We start from the raw sequence: 25846 nt of genomic DNA on the forward strand, positions 1-25846 counted from the left end.
TCCAATAGATTAAATCTGAAAAGAAAGACACATCAATTGAACTATCAGCTGTTAAAGTGTCTATAACTTTTTTGGGGGGGGGGCGACACCTGTATTTTACAGAATGTCTCTCATTTTGTTATTGGCTTGTATGTAGTTTTATATAATCTGTATGCAAGATTTGTCATAGAAGTATTGTAAATATTTTCTCTCAGTCTGCTGAATGCTTTTGATTTTCTTTTGTTTTTAAATATATTTTTATTGATTTCAGAGAGGACGGGAGAGGGAGAGAGAGAGATAGAAACATCCATGTCTCCTGAACGTCTCCTCCTGGAGATGGAGCCTCAACCTCGGCATGTGCCCTTGACTGGAGTGGAACCCAGGACCTTTCAGTGCGCAGGCTGAGGCTCTATCCACCGAGCAAAACTGGCTAGGGCTTGATTTTCTTAATAGATTTATGTGCTTGGAAGTACAATATAAATAATGTAAGCAGCATAATCTAAAGATAATAAGATACATACTTCTTATGTGCTCATTTTAATTACTTGTCAGAATTGTATATACTATATAAATAACATGCAGAAGAGGAGTGTGGTCGTTATCCAAAACACACCAATTGTGCCTTTTTCTAGTCCATTTCTATATCTGCAGAGACAAAAATTATTCATTTCTGTAACCATAAATCAGCTTATATTGTTCTGGAATTTTATATAAAGAAAATTATATGGTATACTAGAAGCCCGATGCATGAAGATTCAGGCTAGAATGGGCTTTCCTTTCCCTGGCTGCCGGCACTGCCTTTCCACTCTGGCCCAGCCCCTTTCCGCTCAGGCCCCGGAGCCACCTATTTCCACTCCGGCCCCGCCTTCCCGCACTGCCCAGAGGCCCTGAGAGACCAAGGCTGTGGCAGAATGCCTGCGTCGTCACCATGGCGATGACACAAGCATCCTGCCCCCATCACTCAGTGCCTGTGTATGCAAATTAACCACCATCTTTGTTGGGTTAATTTGCATATCACTCCTGATTGGCTGATGACATAGCGGAGGTACGGTCAATTTACATGTTTGTCTATTATTAGGTAAGATTGCTTTTGGTCCATCTTCCTTGTCTCAATATAATGTTAGTGAAACTCTTTACAATGTGTTCTTAGTCATCAAAACTTAAAACAAATAGCTATAAATTGATCAGTGATATTGGTTTTGATCTATGAACAATATTGTTGTGACTTTCTTTTTAAAAAATTGTGCATTTAAGTGAAAATGAATCATCCATGGGGCGAAAATTTTAATAATACAATATAAATTACAATAAAAATGAAAGTTTTCTGAAAAGTAAAAAGATGATAGTGTTATAAGTATGAAAATAACTAATTGTCAAACCATACCTTTACACGCAGCTAAACTATGATTTAATCATAAGAGCAATTTTAATACTCTATTTAGGCAAGTAAAAATGTAGTGTTTATCACTAAAAAATAGATATTTAGTTTAGAAAAAAGGAAGTCATTTTCTAAGAAATGTCAACAGATGTAAGTGGTAAGCATATAGGCTAATCTACAAAATACAGATTTTAAAAAGTTGATTTAAAAATTAGTTCACAATTAGTATAATCATATGAAATTATTTGACCAATTTCAAGCTTTCTAAAAATTTTTCTGTTAGAGAATATGATATAATTTTACTATTAATTTTGTTTAAAATTAGTCTTTAAAAATGTTTATTTACAAAAAATTAAAAAGAGAATGATTTCTAAACTATTAAGAGGAAAATGTGAAAAAAAACCTCCTATGATTCAAATGAGGCAATAAAGTAGAACAAATGAAAATAGAAAAAACGAGGTTAAGAAAAAAGCACAAATTAAAATGGTAGAAATAAAATATATTAGTGGTTACAAGCAATGTATATGAACTGTTTTCTCTAATTAAATGGTAGAGATTATAAGATTAGGTTAAAAGTGTGGATATATAATTCTTCCAAGCTTTATAAGGACATGGAAAAGTGAACAGTAAATAAATGTATGGGAAAATATACTAGGCAAATACTAATGAAAAGAAAGCTTATGAAATTACAACAGTGTTTACTTTCTATGTAACTATAAATCACTCAGTTATAAGCAAAAATTAAAACAGAGGAAACTTAAATATTTACACAGCAGATCAAAAAACAAAAACAAAAATATTGTGAAACAAAATAAATAATATCAACCACATCACCTATAATAATGCATGTCAATGATGTATTCTCAATTAAAATGCAAAGAAAATAATTAGTGTCAAAATGATTAATAATAATAATAAAAGAATACAAACTAATTGCTGTATCCTAAAAACATTTCTAAAACAAATCATCAAAGGAAGTTTGAAGGCATAAGAATGGGCAAAGATGTAATAAGAAAACAAGTGGAATTGAATATTGCAATATAAATTTAAGGCAAGGTATAATTAAGGCAAAACACATTCAATGGGACAGAGAATGTCATATTATATTGATACAAAATGTTCTCTACAATGAAAATATCATAGTAATAAAATTTTATGAACCAAATAACAGAGCATTAAAGTATATTAAGCAGAAAGTGCTGGAAATTCAGAGAAATATACAAAATACACAAATGTACTTGAAGATTTTAACACACCATTATCTGCACATAAATGTAAAATAGTGAGAAAATAAAGCCATGTGGGATTCTTACTATATATCTGAGTATATTATGATATTTTGTGGAAGAAAACTAAACAACTGGGAATGTGAATTTTTCTTACCTTGCTTTTTCTGTTTCCAAAGTGGACATATACATTTATTTTTGAAACATAATTTGGGGGCTCTATGAATGGGATTTTGGAAATCAAGAGACTGACTTTTACTTACTAAAAAAATAAAAAATAAATAAAAAGTTTTTTTTTTTCATTGTGGATAATACAATGGAGAAACCATTCATCTAAATCTAGACCTTTCATTATGGTGTCATAACAGCTGTATTTGGTAAAGATTAGAAGTAATTTATAAAGACTATGATTCTCCAAAGTTAGAAATCTTTTCGCTCCTATAAAATATAGTTAGGTGACCAAAGTCTTAAAATTATTAATTGGGAGACATGAATGTGTATGTTTTCCCTGCAGCTCTCTTACATAAAGTGATCCACAACAGAAAGGTTGGCCTTATCACCTCTTAATCTGATTTTGAGTAATATACAAAGTTTGGCAAAAGTAGGTTTATGTTGTGAGTACACAAAACACAGAGTTTATTATTTATTAATTATTGTATTATTTTCCATATGAACAACTGTGAACCTATTTTGTCCCAGCCTGTACTATGAAATACTATTACAAGTTTTAATTGGTCAAGTTCACTGTTCTGTTTTGTTTTTTATATTTTTTGTTGTTTTTTTTTTTAATGTGTCAGGTCTAAGTAATAGAGCACTTATTAATGTACAAACAGGATAACTTTCAATAAGTTACTGCCAGCTGGTGTGGCTCAGTGGTTGAGCATGGATCTATAAACCGGGAGGTCAGGATTTGATTCCCAGTCAGGGCACATGCCTGGGTTGCTGGTTGTGGGCTCAATCCCCAGTAGTGGGTTTACAGGAGGCACCTGACCAATGATTCTCTTTCATCACTGATGTTTCTATCTCTCTCCCTCTCCCTTCCTCTCTGAAATCAATAAAAAAATATAAAGTAATAATAAAAAAGGGATTGTATTACCACAGCTTTGCCTCTTTGTGACTGTATTTCCTGCTATGTCTAACAACAACAAAAACAATAACCAAGATTAAAGTTTCATTCTTTTCTACATGAGAGATAGGTAGTTCAGGATGGAGTAGAGCTCCAGGGTCATTAGGGATTCAGGGCCTTTCTGTTTTCTTATTCTGCCATCCTTTGTGAAGATGGTCCAAGAAGGCTGCTGACTAGCTTTTCTATGATCTCTTTTTTCATGCAGTTTTCTGTTTCTTTTTGATCAGTTGTTTGCCTAAAGCCCGAGCTTCAGAAAGAAATATAAAACAACAACCACACCCCCCAAAAAAACAAAAACAAAACACCCATCTTGCCTCTCTTAATTACTATGTCCCAGACGTGGCCAAAAATTAACTGATCTTGAACTAAAGAGACCATATGGCTTATGGGCAATTCAGCATATTGAAAATAGATACATGATCAATACTGATTAAAGGACTTGCACAAAATCTGGATCAGAAGATGCAGCTCCAAAACTGTCTGAGACTGAATTACTTGCAAGTTTGGTGAGCTAATCAAAAGTTACATTGAATGTGTTATTATGGACTGAATTGTGTCCTCTCAAAATTCACATATTAAAGCACTAAATGCCAGTGTGACTATATATGGAGAGAGGGCCTTTTCAGAGGCAACTCTGGTTAATGAGGTCATAATTGTGAGATCCTAATCCTATGGGACTGGTGTCCTTATGAGAAGAACAAGTGACATTAAAGGACTCGAGATCTCTCACTGCATGTGGACAAAGGAATGGACATGTGAGGATACAGTGAGCAATGGCTGTCTTCAGACCAGAAAAAAAGAGCCCTTTCAAAAAATCAAACTTGCTGGCACCTTGATCATGAAATTCTAGCCTCCAAAACCTCCAAAACGTGGGAAAACAAATGTCAGTTATTTAACTACCCAGTCTGTAATATTTTGTTATGGCAGCTTGAGCAGACTAATACATAGGTATGTGTGTGTATAAAACAAGGTCATTCTGTAATATTTATTTAAAATATTCAAAATAGTTTTTCAGGAATAATAATTATTATATGTTAAAAATTTTAATTTCATAGATGTTTTTTTAAAAATTTTGATCTATTAAATTTATAGGATAGTTGTAGAAATAGCTTAGGAGGTTCCCATATTCCTTCAATCTCCTCCAACTGTTTACAACTTACCTAACTACAGCTCAATAATCACATCCAAATATCTATAAACACTGAGCAAACATAATGCATATCCGTTGAATGTGTAAATGGTAACTTGGTTCTGTTTTATATTAATAACTAGAGGCCCGGTGCATGAAATTCGTGCACGGGGGGTGTGTGTCCCTCAGCTCAGCCTGTGCCCTCTCCAATATGGGACCCCTCAAGGGATGTCCGATTGCCCGTTTAGGCCCGATCCAGGTAGGATCGGGCCTAAACGGGCAGTCGGACATCCCTCTCACAATCTAGGACTGCTGGCTCCCAACTGATTGCCTGCCTGCCTTCCTGATTGCCCCTAACCACTTCTGCCTGCCAGCCTGATCACCCCCTAATCACTCCCCTGCCAGCCTGATTGATGCCTAACTGCTCCCCTGTCTAACTGCTCCCCTGCCCCTAACTGCCCTCCCCTGCAGGCCTGGGTCCCCCCCAACTGCCCTTTCCTGCAGGCCCAGTCACCCCCAACTTCCTTCCTCTGCCAGCCTGGTCACCCCTAACTGACCTCCCCTGCAGGCTTGATTGCCCCCAACTGCCCTCCCTTGCAGGCCTGATCGCCCACAACTGCCCTCCTTTGCAGGCCATCTTGAGGCGGCCATCTTGTGTTTTGGAGTGATGGTCAATTTGCATATTGCTCTTTTATTAGATAGGATAGAGGCCTGGGGCATGGGTGGGGGCCAGCTGGTTTGCTCTGAAGAGTGTCCTGGTTCAGGGTGTGGGTTACCTTGGGGCATGGGGTGGCCTTGGCAAAGGGCCTGTGGTGGTTTGCAGGCTGGCCACACCACCCGGTGACCCAAGTGGAGGCCCTGGGACCAGGAATTTATTTATCTTCTATAATTGAAACTTTGTAGCCTTCAGTGGAGCCAAGCCTCCTGCTTGCTCTGTGGCTGCAGCCATTTTTGTTGGGATTTATTTATCTTTTATAATTGAAACTTTGTAGCCTTGAGTGGAGGCCTGAGCCCGCCAGGGTTTGTGGAAAGCTTGGCTTCCACCATCGCCGGGGAAACCACAGCCTCCTGGTCACTCTGTGGCCGCAGCCATCTTGGTTGGGTTAATTTGCATACTCTCTGCTGATTGGATGGTGGGCGTGGCTTGTGGGTGTAGCAGAGTGATGGTTATTTTGCATATTACTGTTTTATTAGATAGGACAAGAGGCTTGGTTCACAAAGTTCATGCACAGGGGGTGTGTGTCCCTCAGCCCAGCCTGCACCCTCTCCAATCTGGGACCCTTTGGGGGATGTTCAACTGCCTGTTTAGTCCCAATCCTGGTAGAATCGGGCCTAAATGGGCAGTCAGACATCCCTCTCACAATCCAGGACTGCTGGCTCCCAACTGCTCGCCTGCCTGCCTTCCTGATTGCCCCTAACCACTTCTGCCTGCCAGCCTGATCACCCCTAACCACTCCCCTGACGGCCTGATTGATGCCTTACTGCTCCTCTGTCAGCCTGGTCACCCCCAACTGCTCTCCCCTGAAGGCCTGGGTCCCTCCCAACTGGCCTTCCCTACAGGCCCAGTCACCCCCAACTGCCCTCCTTTGTAGGCCTGGTCCCTCCCAACTGCCCTCCCCTGCTGGCCTGATCGCCCACAACTGCCCTCCCTTGCAGGCCTGGTCCCTCCCAACTGCCCTCCCCTGCTGGCCATCTTGTGTTCACATGGGGGCAAGATCTTTGACAACATGGGGGCAGCCATCTTGCGTGTTGGAGTGATGGTCAATTTGCACATTACCCTTTTATTAGATAGGATAGAGGCCTGGTGCACAGGTGGGGGCCAGCTGGTTTGCCCTGAAGGGTGTCCCGGATCAGGGTGGGGTTCCCTTGGGACATGGGGTGGCCTGTGGGAGGGCCCTGTGGTGGTTTGCAGGCCGGACACACCCCCTAGTAACCCAAGTGGAGGCCCTGGGATCTGGGATTTATTTATCTTCTATAATTGAAACTTTGTAGCCTGGAGTGGAGCCAAGCCTTCTGCTTGCTCTGTGGCCACAGCCATTTCTGTTGGGATTTATGTATCTTCTATAATTGAAACTTTGTAGCCTTAAGCGGAGGCCAAGGCAGGCCAGGGCTGCGGAAAGCTTGGCTTCCTCCATCACTGGAGGCAACTCAAGCCTCATGCTCTCTCCAGCTCAGTGGCTGCCGCCATTTTTTGTTGGGATTTATTTATCTTACATAATTGAAACTTTGTAGCCTTGAGTGGAGGCCTGGGCCCGCCAGGGTGTGTGGAAAGCTTGGCTTCCTCCATTGCCAGGGAAACCTAATCCTCCTGCTTGATCTGTGGCCCCAGCCATCTTGGTTGGGTTAATTTGCATACTCTCTCCTGATTGGCTGTTGGGCGTGGCTTGTGGGTGTGGCGGAGTGATGGTTAATTTGTATATTGCTCTTTTATTAGATAGGATAGTTTTATATCAATACATGCTACTCATTCTTATAAAATATTTGTGCTTACTAAGTTCTTTCTGCTTATTCTGGGAAGTCCTGTGTATAATCCTGCTTTTGACACTGTAGATACTTTAATAGATAGGCTGTGAGATCATAAAAAAAGAATTATGACTTCTTAATGCAATCAAACAGAAGGGAAAGAAAACCCCTTAAATATGACATATTTAACATTTAGCAATTTAGAAAAGTACATAACCATAAAAAAAGAACACATAATTTAATGAATTTTCAGAATATATGTTTGAATTATGAGTAAGGCTCAATGCAAACTATTGTAAAATCTCAGGGACAGATGTCCCTGCCTTGCTTTTCTAAGCACTATCGGAGAAGGCTATGCCAGTGATACTGGAAACCCTGGGCCTGAGCCACTCACAAAATTCTTGGTCTTATAGCTAAGCTTATCTTTAAAGTAATAGCACCAAGAGCTTCAGTAAAGAGATAACCCCTAGATAATATTAATTTCAGAAAAGAGCATGATTGATCTAACTTACTCTACCATTTATATAATCAAATGAAAAATTCAAGACTGTTCAAAAGGTATCTGATCCTACCAAAGTTTCAGAAATTTTCAATTTTCTTATCTTCTCAATTAAACTTATTTGAGTTTAGCAATATTAAAAGAATAATGCATAGCAGTGGGCACTCCAATATTCAGGAGAGAACAAATTTGAAATTCATCTTTTTTTATGTGTTAAACTTCTTATAATTATATATTTTATGCCAATTAATATCATTTAGGGAACCAATGTAAAGAAAGAGCAAATGCATCCACTTATTGGATAATATTTTGTTATCTACATGTTGTATATAATATTTAAATAAAAGCATAGCTTCATAAATGTCTCAAATCTATAGACAATGAAATATCGTTATATAGAAAAAATATTGTCTAATGTAAGCTTAGTTCTTTCTATTTTAGTTTTAAGTCTACTTATATGGCAAAGGATTGTGGAATATTAGTATGAGATGCTTTAGAGATTTTATTAATCACTTAGAGAATTTTATTATTAATAATTTAAATAATTATTTTAAAATAAAAAATTATTCTTTTAATATTACCTCTAGATTATTTTACTGAGTTTGCATGCCATTTTTATTATTTGGTAATCATAAAATGGTCCTTTCCTTATTAAACAGAAGTTAAATGTGCCATTTTGCAACTTTAAAAAAACAGGGGGTATGTACTTGATCTATACACAGCTTTAAACAGATGGAACAAATTATTAGAGAATGTGAATCACTAAAGACACAATATTTAGACTGAAAACTGTCAGTCCATAAAGAGGTTATATCACCTTATGGAAATGATATTTTCTTACAAAGTGATAATTAATACATGTGTTTTCACATCAGAGTTTGTGTATAAATATAAAACAGAGTGAGTAGTGAATAAAACAGAATATGAAATAGCCTGTTAATTAAGGCAAACATTTATGTCTATGCTTAAATTATTTGAGGGAGAAATCATGCTTTGCTAAAAGGCTGACACACTCAGGTTTGTTTTGGAGCCTTTTTACAAGGGAAAACAATGTATAATGGAATTGTGCTAGCTTTAACCCTAGGATTAAGGCTAAGTAGAAATTGCTCTATTCTGTGCTATTATTCACCAAGAATCTAAATTTTCCATAGGTTTCCATTCACTCACCGGATTCTAATTATGTTGCAATTATCATGGATAAAGTTGAATAGTAAAAGTATATTTACCAAATTTCATGGAATGCATATTGCATAAATTGTAAATCAATATACATTTTAACCAAAAATCCATCTGAATTGTTTCAACTCAGAGAGTGGTCTTAATCAATGCAAGTCATTAAAGCAATACTGAGTCTTCAAATTTCAGCTGTCAATATGGTTAAATCACTGACTAGCATTGCTTTCCTACAGTATATATTTTAAGTCACTTACAGGGTCACAATCTTGGGAAATTACTAAAATGACCAAATCTATAAAGCATTTGGAATAAAGTTTTCAAAGGTGGTCTAATGAAACACATAGTGTACACTCAATACAAAACAGCAGGAGTGAAGTTATACAGTGATTCCTAATCACATATTGTAATGCAAATTGTAGGGCTTGCTGTATCATGTCCATAAATCTTTACATTTAAAAACTATAAAACATGGTAGAATTTTTTTCTTGAAAAATAGAGTAACTAATATTGAATATACTAAATACTTGAAAAAGAATAAAATATACACCTAGAGTTTAGGGGACACCCTATACCGCTAATATATAGTTGCTTTTGTTTTTTCTATTAGCCATACCTTCACCTTCCTCCATAAAAAAAAAATAAGTAAAATAAAAATCTTTATTTTTTATTTTTTTGCTTGTTATTTTCCTAATTACCAGTGATATATCTAATTACCAGTGATATATCTTTATCTTATGTCCCCTGGCTTATGCCTCTTAAGTGTCACTGACACCCAATAGCATTTAAAGCTAAGGAAACAAACTTTTCTCTTGTTCACAAGAGCAAAATAAGTTAGACTCACCCAGAGTGTGAGGTCCTGTACTGTGCTTTTTTTTTTTTTTTTTTTTTTTAATTAGTGGGTCTCAACCAGGGTGATTTTGCTTCCAAAGGGATATTTGGATAGAAATGTCTAGACATTTTTGTTTATCACATCTCTAGGAGGAGGCTGTTACTGACACCTGGTGGTAGAGACTAGGGAGACTGCTGAGCATCCTATAGTGCACAGGTCAGACCCCACCCGCACACACACACATACAAAATGTATCCATCCTACTATGACAGTTGCTGGAAGGTTAAGTAAGCCTGACTTACATGGATTTCTGTTTGTTAGTCTTTTTCTGGTATGCAAATAAACTTTTCATGAAGGTTGATAGATTTACTTTTTCTGTTCAGTTTTAACTATGACAATTGCATATTTTCTCATTTTTCTGCCTTTGTCTCTCTAGTCAGCATTCTGTTGCTTCCTTTTTATCAACTGTCATTTTCAGTCAGGCCTATTTTGCTTAGAATAACTATATATTCACTAAATTCATTTCTTATACTGAAAATATCACCTTCCATTCGAAAACCTTAAGTAGAATCTCCAATGACATACATTACGTTGAATTTGGGGGTTTATTGAGCATAAGCCATGCACAGAGTTTGTTATGCATGTAGATATGTTAGATATAAGGAAATATAAAGCATCTCTACTGCTATTTTGGGTATTAAAAATTTGGAGGAAAGAACCCATTAAGTAAATAGCTAATATCCCTCTTGCTTTCAATGGAGAAAAAATATTCACAAATCCATAAATAATGACATATGTGTTTGTGGGCATATGGACTTCTTATTGATTATATTAAAATTAAGACAAAGAAAAGACACTGGTTTCAAAAAGACACTGTTATTAAGATGAGAGTAATGTGATATTTCCAAGTTATATGACTATACATATATTTTGATAAAATGACAAAATTTCACTTGGGAGAGATTCAACAAAGCAGATTTTTATAAAGCACTAATTTCTATTTAAGAACAGTGTTAGAGGAAACATTCAGAAGAGCTTGAGGATTTGGAGGCAGCCCATTAATTACCCTCTACCTCCAAGGAAAAGAGAAACTTTTGAAAATAAATTAAAAAGTCAAATTTATTTCTTCCTGTATATTTCAATTAAAATGTTGTGTCTGATTGTCTTGAAAAACAGATTTAAATTACTTAGTGATCTTTTGTAAAGCAAAATGCCATATCTGATACCAATTTTTCACTTTTCATTTCATGACAATAAGTGCTGAAACCCTGAATTGAAAGAGTTGTAAGACCCCCAGAGGGAGACCCTTACTCTATCCCACGGGTCGACGGCAACCCCAATCATCCGCAGGAGGCGTCACTTGATGCAAACAGCAAGAAGCTTTATTCCAGCGCGCTGGGGCTCAACTCGTAACTCACACGGGAGCAGAGGAGTCGAACCCCGAGCAGAAAGTCTTACAAGTATATATAGGCAAAAACCATACATGGGGGGGGGGGTTACACATGTGAGGGGGAAGAGAGGACAAAGCCGCCAGGAAATTCCAACAGGGCTCGTTAATAACATGTTTAATGATAGGGCCTAAGTTTTCAGTCAACAGTCCCATCCGGTAATCTCATGTCCTGCTTTTCTTATCTGTCAGAGCACTATTTGCTCTGTCTGCTCTTAGCTCGGGGCTGTTTCCTGGGACAGGTTTAAGGGTCTTGTTCCCATCACTGGCGAAGGGGGAAGACCTTGGAGAGTTAAGATAAAACGGACAGCTGAAAAAAAAAAACTTTACTCTTTCAGTTAGGGTTTGCTTTTTTTTTTTTTTCCTGAAGCTCCATTTTCCATTGTTGCTTTTTAATCTCTGGAGTTAAGAAGTTCAGGATTTGCCCAGATAAGATAAAGTAAACAAAATTCTTTACCTTTCAGAGTATGTAGAAAAAGAATCAAAACTCCCACACTCACTTTGACAAACAAGGGTAAGTGGGTCAAGGAACAACAAAATTCTCTGAAAGAAACTCTCTTGTTGAGTGAAATTCATGAAGCATCACTCCCTTTGTTCTTAAGTCAGTGAGGTCATTTTTGGCAAGTTCTGCATCTTTGATTTGCTATCTATGTCACCAAGGAAAGGATTACAAATCCATGTTTTGATTTTAAGGTTATCTAAGCAAAAGTTAACCTTCAACAATTTTCTTCAGGGTTTCCAGGTTTCCACAGATTTCTGCCTACAGATAAATTAAATGGGAGAATTTGCATAGTTGTCTTTCTCAGGTAACTTGAATAACAGAGTGTCAGCTTTGCCAAAGCAGCATTTGTAAATGGTCAGTCAATTGCAGAGCTTTGCATTTTGAAGGCTTTAATTTACTCAGACTATCCATAGAACTCCATCACATAAACCACAATATGTACTTCCTCTTTACTTTAAGCTGTTCTTAAAGTGGCCATCTTTCATCTTTAAAAGAGTAAAACTTCCATTGTGTTGGAATAAATTCTTTCATGACATGGCCATTTAAGCCATTTGACAGACACATGAATATCCTGTAGTTTGAAAAGTTTGCATTTTTTTCCTTCATTTTTATAAGTCCATTTGAAAAGATGATGATTTGAGGTTTATCTCGTAGAGATACAATTTCATGGCAGTAGAAAAAAAATTCAGAATCACAGAATAGTGCTGGACACCAAATGCATGCTATGCAGAAACAAATGAAACATCACAATGTGTGGTATTTTTCTCTTCACAAAATCCATAAAAATCCATCAGTTGTGAAGAATCAAAACAGTCTCAGATGCAAGTAGAATATGAAGGATTTGCTTCCAGTTCAGCTTTCCTTTGACCAAAAAGTCAGTAACCATTTCAAAGTTATCAGCTCTTTCAGTTCCTTAAATAGGATTAAACAAGCCTTAGCTACCTTGATAGACATCAGTAGTTTCATTTCATTTCATGTTGAAGTGTTATGGCAAGGCCATTTCTTAAATAACCACCATCCAAATGTTAGAAAACAGTATGTTAGAAAATAAGGTTTTGGTGTAGTTGAAATCATTTGACAGACACATGCCTTTGTTTGTTTGTTTGAAATCCCTGCATTTCAAATATATAAACCCCTAAATTTCTGCCTTAACTAGATGCTCCACAATTGTATAATTTTCTTTTGAATAGGATGAGCAAGTATTCTGTGTTCACAACAATCTAGATTTAGATAAAGTTCCAGATGTCTTAGCCCAACCCTTAATTCAAAACAAAGATTTTACATTTTGCAATTTATTTTCTTTCCTATTTCACATTGCTGGATGCATTAAAAACACAATTTTATATATTGTGTTTTGGCTGTTAGATCTATTTTCGTTCTGTCATGACCAATTTAAATAAAACCAAAGACTATCCCGCATTTTAGTTTATTCATATGCTCACACATTTATAAAAAGAATCTAATCTATCCATGTAAAGAAAAGACCCATGCCCTTAACTCTGTAAGGATATATCCTTTTAGTTCCCACCCATTGAAAATTATTCTAGACACCATAAAATAATAAAACGGAAGACTATGGTATGTGACAAAGTACTGTACTATCCTACATCTCTTTAAATGCTGAAGAAAGAATAAAATACTTTAAAAACTTAACTTGGGGCTCCAGGTTGAGAAGGAGGATAAAAGACTTACAATTAATTTTGTTATCAATAAACATTACCCTAGTTATTGTGAGGAAATCATGTTTAATACATAAAGCTATAGGGATAGAGATTATAGAAGCTGCAACATTCCCCACAAGTGTGGGTTTTTTGTTGTTGTTGTTCAGTTGCAAAGCAGATGAATAAAATTTAATTGGAAGCAGCTCTGAGAAGGCTGAAACCTAAACCAACAGTGGGCAAAAGATGAGAAAATACCTGATTTGCACTGAAGAACCTTAAAGGGGAACAGGAACTGCTATCAAGTGCCTTTGACAATAGGGATAAAGGGCCAGTGGCTAAAATAAGAAGGATTAGTTGAAGTCTCTTCAATTAGGAAACAGTTCAATCCTTAGGTCGCCTACAGCAATCTACTACCAAACTCTACTTTCCCCATCCAGGCTAATGTCTGGAGTTATATTAGTTGTGACCCAAGACAGTGAAAGTGTCCATATCTAAAGCTATTGTTCCCCCCAAGAATAAACATACAGGATTATAAAAATAAATAAAAATATGATGTTCAATTATGAGAGCCACAACAGTGATACAGTATGGCTAAGAGTGAATAATGAGTCCAAAATGAAGTAGCTTGCAAACGTCAATGGCTAGAGCAAAGATTGACAATTGTCTTTTAAACAATAACTTGACTCATATTTCCTAATGTCTATAAATGGTAATGCAGATGAAAACACAAAATTGCCAAAGTAAAAAGAGATTATCATACATTTGTCATGAGAACATGTTTGCACATGCATAGATTCTTGGCATGAATGTATAGGAAGCAGGTATAATTATTTGCCTTGGGATAAAAGAACTAGGTAGCTGCAATAAAAGGTTTCAATGAAAACTTATTTTATACTTTTAGTCAACTTGTGTTTTCTGACCTTGCTCAAAATCAATACAGGATGGGGCAAAATACGTTTACAGTTGTGAGTACACAAAACAGAGCTTATTCTTGTATTATTTATTACATATTGTATTATTTTCCCTATGAACAACTGTACATCTACTTTTGCCCCACCCTATGTATCACCTGTTCAAAAATAATAAAAATTATATTTCTCTCTACAAATAAATAAGTAGTAACACCTATCAACCTTTGGAGAGGATGGATTTTAAAAGCCACCAAATATGAAATGTTTCTTATACATAAAAATTTTAAAAAATGAAGAGGAAATATTTGAAGAAAATATATACTTTTTTACATTTGTAATGAAATTCTTCAAGTTTATTCACTAAATTTCCAAGTTTATAATTACAGAATTTAGAGATTAAAAGATACACTTCTTATATTTCATAATACATATATATTTTATTAACATACTAGAGACCTGGTGCACAAAATTCCTGCATGGGGTGGTGGGGGGGGTGTCCCTCAGCCTGGCCTGCACCCTCTCCAATCTGGGATCCCTCTTGAAATCCAGAACCACTGGCTCCTATGTGCTCACCTGCCTGCCTGCCTGACTGCCTGATGCCCCCTAACTATTCCCCTGCCGATCTGGTGTCCCTAACTGCTCTCCCCTCCTGGCCTGATCCCCCTAACTGCCCATCTGCTCTCCCTTCCTCTCTGTACCTTCAGACCCTGGTGCAGGAGTGCTGAGAGCTCTCCACCAAGGCCCTGCCCCAGTCTGACACCCCCCTCCGGGCCAGGTGGTGCTGCAGGCCTGCACACGCTTCCACCAGGAAGCCTCATGTTCTGGTGGGCAAGTCCTCGCCCCGTCCCTGCCCACCAGCTCCTGTGCGCACCCAGCCCGTTGAACAGTCGTGACTGGGACATCCTTAGGACCAATTAGGATATTACCTCTTTATATATAGACTAGAGGCCTGGTGCACGAAATTGGTGCACGGGGCGGGGGGTGTCCCTCAGCCCAGCCTGCACCCTCTCCAATCTGGGACCCCTTTGAGGGATGTCCAACTGCCCGTTTAGGCCCGATCCCACCGGGCAGTCGGACAACCCTCTCACAAACCAGGACTGCTGGCTCCCAACTGCTCACCTGCCTGCCTTCCTGATTGCCCCTAATTGCTTCTGCCTGCCAGCATGATCACCCCCTAACCACTCCCCTGCCAGCCTGATTGATGCCTAACTGCTCCCCTGCCAGCCTGTTTGCCCCTAACTGCCCTCCCCTGCAAGCCTGGTCACCCCTAACTGCCCTCCCCTGCAGCCCTGGTTCCCCCCCAATTGCTCTTCCCTGTAGGCCTGGTCGCCCCAACTTCCCTCCTCTGTTGGCTTGGTCACCCCTAACTGCCCTACCCTGCTGGCCTGATCGCCCACAACTGCCCTCCCTTACAGGCCTTGTCCCTCCCAACTGCCCTCCCCTGCTGGCCATCTTGTGGTGGCCATCTTGTGTGTTGGAGTGATGGTCAATCTGCATATTACTCTTTTATTAGATAGAATAGAGGCCTGGTGCACAGGTGGGGGCTAGCTGGTTTGCCCTGAAGGGTGTCCCGGATCAGGGTGGGGGTTCCCTTGGGGCATGGGGTGGCCTGGGTGAGGGGCTTGTGGTGGTTTGCAGGCTGGCCACACCCCCTGGCAACCCAAGCGGAGGCCCTGGTTTCTGGGGTTTATTTATCTTCTACAGTTGAAACTTTGTAGCCTGGAGCAGAGCCAAGCCTTCTGATTGCTCCGTGGCAGCAGCCATTTTTGTTGGGATTTATGTATCTTCTATAATTGAAACTTTGTAGCCTTAAGCGAGGCCTGGGTCGGCCATGGTGTGCGGAAAGCTTGGCAACCCTAGCCTCCTGCTCTTTCCAGCTCCGTGGCTGCCACAATTTCTGTTTGGATTTATGTATCTTCTATCATTGAAACTTTGTAGCCTTGAGTGGAGGCCTAGGCCAGCAAGGGCAGGCAGAAAGCTTGGCTTCCTCCATTGCCAGGGAAACTCATGCCTCCCTCCTGCTCTCTGTGGCGGTAGCCGTCTTGGTTGGATTTATTTGCATATTTTCTCCTGATTGGCTGGTGGGCATGGCTTGTGGGCATAGCTTGTGGGTGTAGCGGAGTGATGGTTAATTTGCATATTACTATTTTATTAGATAGGATAGATAAGGCAATATGCTTATCCTATGTGTCACATTTTCCTCTTTAAGTCTGAATACAGAATACCCTAGTATATGTATAACATTAACGGCCAAATTAATGTAATTTAAGAACAAAACAAATGCTAAATCACAAGACTCTAGATTGCTAATATATCTGTTAAAAGAATGTTTTAGCTGAAAATTATAGAATACCTGGCAAGACTGTCATAGAAAAACTGGATTCTATTTATTGACATAAGAAGTCTAAAGATAGGCATTTACTGGTTCAATAGTGCATGCTATCAGCCACAACACACCTGTGGTTCTTTTGGCCTCATCCTCAGAGAGTTGCCAGATTGCTGGGAGAGATTGAGCTATCATATATAAATGTTTTACATACAAAGAAGGAAAGAAGAGAATAAAAATAATTCTAGGAGATTTTGGTTATGATTCATTGATGATAGTTGGACCAAATGATCATGCATTTTGGGAGAACTGATAGCTATTGAAGCCTCTGTCATAGCGCAGACATGAGAAAAGGAGAGCTGGGTATACAATCCTTCTGCCACAACATGAACAGAAACTACTATTTGATTGTCAAACCCTTCTTTTCTAGGTGGGCACATAGCTAGTCCCCACCTTGCAGAATTTCTAAAGTTGTCTGAGACCTAAAAAATTAAAGTGATGTGTCCTATTTCTAGAAATGGCCCTCACATCATCCTTCACGATCTCTTTTTGTCTGTCACTGAATGTTGATCTCCAGAGTTACCTGGATATCATGGGGTGAAGATGGTGGAGTCTCCTGGATCTTTAAATCACTGTTTATAAATGTACTTTCTATTGCCTATCAGAAAAATAGATTTTAGAAATAATATTAGGGGAAAATAAAATTTTGTGCTAGAGCTGCTGAAATTTTGAGTCCTTTCTTATAGCAACTAGCTTAATTAATGTAGTGCCTTAATTTGTCTTTATCCCTACAGCATTCAATTCTTATATATATTTAGATGCAGATTGGCGATTTCTCACACCAATAACAAAGTCACATTGAAAAGATTTTCTTATTGTTTGCTGTGTTTTTTTACTTACCTTATTCTAAATGCAATACTTACTGTGCTATTGAAGTATATTAAATAGGTAGTGATGTGATATCAACTCGGTGATTTTAAAAATTCAGCCCAGCTGGTGTGGCTCAGAGGTTGAGCACTGACCTATGAACCAGGAAGTCATGGTTCGATTCCAGGTCAGGGTACATACCAGGGTTGTGGGTTGTGGACTCAATCCCCAGTGTGGGGCATGCAAGAGGTAGCCAATCAATGATTCTCTCTCATGATTGATGTTTCTATCTCTCCCTCTCCCTTCCTCTCTAAAATCAATTTTAAAAATATTTTTTAAAAATTCACACTGGCTGTGGTATAGAGTATCTGAATATAAGACTGAAGATTTTTAAAAAAATATTGTCATAACAAGTAGAGTGAAATGATGATATTCTAAAATAAGATGTACAGTTGGAAAAAAGTCCATAGATAGAAAAATTAAAAGATTGAGTGGTACAAGAATGCAGTAAGAAAATTGCAGTTGAAATCAATAATAGACTAATTAAATAGAAGGAAAGATAAATTATAACAATGATCCAATAAACATACAGGAGATCAGTTTAATCTGATAATTAGTAATAACTGAAGTACTCCACAAAAGAAAGCAGTAGGAAAGCAACAGAAACCATTGGAAGGCAAGGGACAGATCACCCTCTTGGGGAAGAGGGGGAGAGACAGTCTCTTCAATAAATGGTGCTGGGAAAATTGGACAGATAGATGCGAAAAAATGAAACTAGACCACCAACTTACACCATACACAAAAATAAACTCAAAATGGATAAAAGACTTAAACGTAAGATAGGAAACCATAAAAATATTAGAGGAATCCATAGGTAGCAAAATCTCAGACATATGCCGAAGCAATATCTTCACCGATACAGCTCCTAGGGCAATGGAAACTAAAGAGAAAATAAACAAATGGGACTACATCAAAATAAAAATCTTCTGCACAGCAAAAGAAACCATCAACAAAACAACAAGAAAGCCCACTGCATGGAAGAACATATTTTCCAATGTTATCTCTGATAAAGCTTTAATCTCCAACATTTACAGGGAACTCATATAACTTAACAAAAGGAAGATAACCACCCAATCAAAAAATGGGCAACGGACCTAAATAGATACTTTTCAAAAGAAGACAGAAGGAAGGCCAAGAGACATATGAAAGCATGCTCAAAGTCACTAATCATCTCAGAGATGCAAATCAAAACAACAATGAGGCACCATCTTACACCTGTCAGAATGGCTATCATCAACAAATCAACAAATGACAAGTGCTGGCAAGGATGCGAAGAAAAGGGTACCCTCATGCACTGCTGGTGGGAATGCAGACTGGTGCAGCCACTGTGGAGAACAGTATGAAGTTTCCTCAAAAAACTAAAAATGGAACTCCCATTTGACTCAGTAATCCCACTTCTAGAAATATATCCCAAGAAACTAGAAACACCAATCAGAAAGGATATATGCACCCCTATGTTCATAGTACCACAATTTACCATAGCTAAGATTTGGAAACAGCCTAAGTGCCCATCAGCAGATGAGTGGATTGAAAAACTGTGGTACATCTACACAATGGAATACTACGCTGTGGTAAAAAGGAAGGATATCCTACCATTTGCAACAGCATGCATGGAGCTAGAGAGCATTATGCTAAGTGAAATAGCCAAGCAGAGAAAGATAAATATCACATGACCTTACTCATTTGTGGATTATAATGAACATAAACTGATGACCAAAAACTTATCCAGAAACAGAGAAGGTTTGATCGATGCTCAAACTGCAGCAGGAAGGTAGGGGAGGGTGAGGGTAAGGGGAAGAGATCAACCAAAGGACTTGTGGGCATGCATATAAGCCTAACCAATGGACACAGACACCAGGGGGTGAGGGAATGAGCGGGGCTGGGGGGAGTGGGGGGATAAGGACACATATGTAATGCCTTAATCAATATAAACAAAAAAGACAATGAGATGTAAATAAGTAAGGTAATTTCTTCCTAAATATCAACCAATCCCACTGTGCCTTCAAAACTGAAAAAGTAAAACCAGAAATTTTATCTGGAAAAAAAAAAATAACAGGTTCCTATCCATTTCTATACTTAAATAAATAGGTCACATTGGTTTGAAATTTCTACCTCAGAAACATTATTGTCAGGGTAAATAAGAAGTTGGCATTAGGAAAAAAGACATTTCAGTTAGGAGCTTTGACCAAAAAAAATAAATAAATAAATTTAAATCAGACTATCATCACATAGAACTCAGGTATGAATTACACAATCATCCAGGTCTCTGCATGAAATCAACATAGGCTATTTCTGGTAAAACTTAAGGCACCTTTTAAACTAATGTAAAACTAGTGGTCTGACTGTAGCATCTCAGATCAGGCCTTAAATAAAAGGAGGCTAATAAGTAAAGATATAGATAGCTATGAAATAGAACATTGTAAAGTGAAAATAAACCATGAAAATTTATATTAAAAATATTGTGTTGTTGCCGAAACCAGTTTGGCTCAGTGGATAGAGCATCGGCCTGCGGACTGAAGGGTCCCGGGTTCGATTCCGGTCAAGGGCATGTACCTTGGTTGCGGGCACATCCCCAGTAGGGGGTGTGCAGGAGGCAGCTGATCGATGTTTCTCTCTCATTGATGTTTCTAGCTCTCTATCCCTCTCCCTTCCTCTCTGTAAAATATCAATAAAATATATTTAAAAAATATAGTGTTGTTGAACATTTTTTTAACATTTATACTTATATTTCCAGTTCAAATATATAGGAACTTGAGGCCCATTGCACGAAATTAGTGCACAAGTGGGGTATCTGGGGGTAACCTGCAGGAGATCAGGCCCTAGCTCGCATCCCCAGTCTCGCAGCCCCACAGCCCTGCCTGGCCCCCCTCCTATTGCTCAAGCTTTCTGTGCAGCTCTTTGCTTTTTCTTATTTTCTTTTCATTCAATAAAATATATTTTAATTTTTTTCTACTTTATTTCTTTTCTCTTTTGGCTAATACATCTCACTTATTTCAATATAGGCATCCCTAACTCATTGAAGTACTAGTATATGTAGCATTAATACTATGCCATTGAAAACTTCACACTTGATACTCCACACTCCCCAATTCTTACTGCCCACACACAACTTCATACATAAAAATTCTCACTGTCCATTTTGTACTACTACATTCACACTTCACAATTCCCTTTTCCCACTCTCAACTCCCCCCTCCTTATTTCCTATATAACAAATATAATAATCAGGTTGTGGGCTCGATCCTCAGTGTGGGGCGTGCAGAAGGCAGCCAATCAACGATTCTCTCCCATCATTGATGTTTCTCTCTCTCTCTCCCTCTCCCTCTCCCTTCCTCTCTGAAATCAATTAAAAGAAAAAACAAATATAATAAACATATAGTATAATTTCATTCAACTGCTCCAACTGTGTTATAGTTGACAGATTTTTTCTATATACATGTTTTAGAAGCTCCCCATTCTGTTATCTTTCCTTGAGAAATGTTGATGGTTGTTCTAGCAGGTAGTTCAATTATTGCTTAATCATCTTGAGTTCCTTGAATTCATTAGACCTGGTTTAATGCTTAGTTAGGGCAGATATTCAGAAAGTTCAATGAGTTTCCTAAGGTCACCTACCTTGGTTATTCTCAATCTACAAATATTATCTCTCCTGTAAATCTTATTGAAGTTTGGATTGAAGCTCCATAAGAGTGTGTCTAGAAGTGTCCATTCTCTAGGGCAGTCATCATTCCTAAGTATGGTCTTTTGGGTATCTCAGATAAATAACTTAGGTACTGAAATTCTGGCTACTCCAGTGCTAAGTGATTTATCAGGAAAGTTTGCCCTCCAGTCTTATTTTTCTGCTCACAGCCTCAAAACAGCTACTCTTTTGTGAACAACATGTTGTCTTGCCCTACATTACACAAATCTATAACCTTCAACCAATAACTTGTAGAGAACGCCTATACACGCTTCTTGTTTCAATCTACTTTTCTAAGTGCCCTACCTCCCAGATTCCAAATGCTTCAGCAGTCTAAAATGCTCAGCTGGGCTTCTTTAGCTCAACAGAAAGACAACACTGTGCTTTGGGAAATTGTTCACAGGCCGGGGTAATCATAGGATTCATCTTGTGAGTTTGCTTTCTACTAGGAATTACCATGACTTTTTTCCAGGACTAAAAACTTTGCTACATATATTCTGCTCATTTTTATAGTTGCTGCTGGTAGGAAGGCCAATTATCCTGCCCTGTCTGGAAACAGATGTGTCCCCCTTTTTTAAATAAGTCTCTATTTATTGCTAAAGAGTAATACTAAATTCTTCAACATTTTTTAATAAATTTTGCCTATTCATTCCCTTTTTTTGGTCAAATTTTGTTTCATGGTTTTAACATTTCTATTATGTGCATCTACTTTTAGAATTATGTCTTTTTGTAAATTTCATACATTTATGACTCTGAAATGTTCCTCTTATCTCTAGTGATACTATTTGTCTTAAATATGTTCTTTTTTTTCTATTATAAATATAGGCACACACTAGTCTTTCTTATAACTAGTGCTGCCATGCATAACATATCTTTTCCTATCCTTTTACTTTTAAATGATCAGCCTGCCATATACACTGAGTGGCCAGATTATTATGATCTCTGAAGCATAATAATCTGGCCACTCAGTGTATATATATATATATATATATATATATATATATATATATATATATATGGCCTGGTGCATGAATTTGTGCATGGGTGGGGGTCCAGCCAGCCTGGCCAGGGGGAGGGGACATGGGTGATTGGCCAGCCTGCCTGCTGGTCGAACTCCTGGTCGAGGGGACAATTTGCATATTAGCCTTTTATTATATAGGATATACAATGAGTGGCCAGATTATTATGCATTCAGAGATCATAATAATCTGGCCACTCAGTGTATATCCTCTCACACAGGCCTGCTGTCAACCGAATGCTGTTATGATAGTTAATTATATGATACTAGAGGCCCAGTGCATGAAAATTTGTGCACTTGGTCGATGGGGGGGAGTCCCTCAGCCCAGCCTATGCCCTCTCACAGTCTGGGACCCCTCTGCGGATGTCCATCTGCCGGCTTAGGCCTGCTCCCCGGGGTATTGGGCCTAAGCTGGCAGTCAGACATCCCTCTGGCAGCCTGGGAGCCCTCGGGGGATGTCCAACTGATAGCTTAGGCCCGCTCCCTGCGGAGAGTGGGCCTAAGCCGCATTCAGACATTCTTAGCGCTGCCCAGGAGACGGGAGAGGCTCCTGCCACTCTCACTACAATTGTCAGCCATGCGCCCAGCTTGTGGCTGAGCGGAGCTCCACCTGTGGAAGTGCACTGACCACCAGGGAGGGGGTAGCTCCTGCACTGAGCATCTGCCCCCTGGTGGTCAGTGTGATTCATAGCGACTGGACGTTCCCAGTCGTTCTGCCATTAGGGTCAATTTGCATATTACCCTTTTATTATGTAGGATTTGCAAATAATTTGGCACATATTAGTAAAAAATATATATTCATGGTGACTACAGGATAATTATATTTAGTACAAAATAGTATTTTTTGCTTTTTTAAAATCTTTACAAATAGACTATAGAAAATTGGATAATATATGGCATAAACAGCCTACGCTGTTCAGAAGCAGTTTGTGCCAACTTGATTTATTGAGCACATACATATTTATGAAATTGGTCATTTCTTTGTGGCTATAAGAATTAGCTTTCTATTGATTATGCCTAGTTATCTGTTATGTGTGTGACAATATGAAAATGGGTATAAGCTGCTCCTATTGATTTACTGCCCAATAAATAATTACTATTCGTTACTTATTGATTATACACTTCCGCAATCATTCCACTTCTCTCCTCTTTGTGGTATCAGTGTCAGTTTCAGAATCTGAAAAATTTATACATAAAAATTAAAAGTCAGTTGTACAGAAAATATGCACTGCCAAGTAAAATGTCTCCTCCTGGCTTGCCTATTTGCCTGTGACAAAAGGATGCATTATCCTAATTACCAGCATCAACTCTTCTAAAGATATTGAGCAAATCTCACTAAATAGGCATTAGAGGCTATTTTGATTGATCATAGAAGGTTTCAAATTGTCTAATGTAAGAAACACTCCATTCCATTCCAAGATCCAAGACAAAGCATCTTAGGGGAAGAATACTTAGAGCCCAGATCTCTATGGTGGGAAAGAGGTCAGGGAGTATTATAGACAATTACCCATGATTTTTCATTCATCTTAGTGTCCCTAATTGCAATTGGTAGAAATTTTTCTGGCATTTGTTTCACTGAGGAGAAAACAAGACAATTAAAAGTAAAGAAAAAAGAAAATAGATTATTATTCAAATTTTATCCCCACTAGGAAAAGGGCTGTGTTTTTCTCAATGTGTCACCATGATTGTTAATGCAGTACCAATAATTTTGAGTGCATGCACTAAGTCAGTTTCTCCCTAATGTGTTCCAGGATATATTGACTTGGGTGTGAATAAGGTTTTTCATCTATAAAGTATGAAATAATTATGTGTTCCTTCTGCAGGGACCACCTGGCATCAAGTCCTAAAGGAAGAGAAAGATAACTATCCCAAAAAGGGCTTCATAGGTGTTTTTGTTTTTATTTTTTTCAGTATAACTAGGAAACATAAAAATAAGTTATAAATTTAACATTTCTCCATAGGTGGAATTGGAATAAGAGTTATTTTACCTGGATTTCTGTGGGCACTGAAAGTAATTTATTCTCCTTTCTGTTGTTACCAATGGCACTGATATTAAAAATTGCATGCAGCACAGCCAGTGTTGCTCAGTGGTTGAGCTTTAACTCATAAACTAGGAGTTCATGGTTCAATTCCCTGTCAGGGCACATGCCCAGATTGTGAGCTCAATCCCCAGTAGGGGGCGTGCAGGAAGCAGCTGATCAATGATGCTCTCATCATTGATGTTTCTCTCTCTCTCTTCTTCTCTGATATCAATAAAATATATTTTTTAAAAAACTGTATAAGAAAGTAATTGGTGATTAGTTATACTTTTATTAGTTTATAAGTAGTTGTAATTAAAACTAAAGAGTATCATGTTAACTATTAACAAAAGAACAAATAAAAGTATATGATATTTGACATGTATTTACAAATTTGTATTTGCTCTCAATACATAAAATCATAGATACAATTAAAAAACAGCAAGCAAATTTTAAAATTGTATTACCCTCTGTTTTTCTATTTACTATTGTCACTGTACTTTTCTTCATATAAGTTGAATAAATAAAAACAAGTCCTATAATTAGATCAAGTTATAATTAATCTCATTATCAAAAACCATTCCTATTATGATTCTGGCTCCTGTTCAGTGGGTCTGACTAGGACTCAAGATGTCTCCTTCTCCCATTTGACCCCATCAGAATAAGGCAGGATAAGAAGAAGCTAGGAAAATGCCTTGGCAAGTTGGATGGAGAAACTGAGACAGATAGTTAAATGGCCAAGAAATTTACAGACAGACAATAAAGCACAAGGCCTTATCTTCCCTAATCAAGGACACGTAGGAATATTTATATAATCCAGACCTTCCTGGGTAGACCCACTTTGGTTCTGGTCCTTCTCTCTCTCTTTTTTTTTTTTAATGTTTTTTATTGATTTGAGAGAGAGAGAGAGAGAGAGAGAGAGAGAGACATCCATGGGCTACCTCCTGCATGCCCCCCACTGGGGATTGAGCCCAAAACCTGGGCATGTTCCCTGACCAGGAATCAAACCAGTGACCTTTTGGAGCACAGGACAACCCTCAAACAATTGAGCCACACCAGCCAGAGCCAAGTTTCTCTTTGCTGACATTCTTTGAAGGTGAAATTGACCAGAGAATGACAGGAACCTCTCTATATGCTCATTTTGATGAATCAGCACATTAAATATATATATTGATTGATTTCAGAGAGGAAGGTAGAGGGAGAGAGAGATAGAAACATCAATGATGAGAGAGAATCATTGATTAGCTGCCTCCTGCACACCCCCTACTAGTGATCAAGCCCACAGCCCAGGCATATGCCCTTGACATGAATCAAACCCGTGACCCTTCAGTTTACAGGCCAATGGTCTATCCACCTATCCAAGCCGGCCAGGGCTGAATCAGCACATTAAAGGACACATCTGGAAAGCTGATGAATATCCTATTGAAATCCTCCCCTGAGACTTCCCCTAAGATTCCCACCTTTAGAAAACAGATAAAAACCATTAAGACACAGGACCCAGTTCTCGCTCTCCCTGGAGCAAGCCCATGCCTTCCCCGTCTTCTTTCCTCAGGCA

This window comes from Plecotus auritus (assembly GCF_963455305.1).
Source record: "Plecotus auritus genome assembly, chromosome: 4".
NCBI lineage: Eukaryota > Metazoa > Chordata > Mammalia > Chiroptera > Vespertilionidae > Plecotus > Plecotus auritus.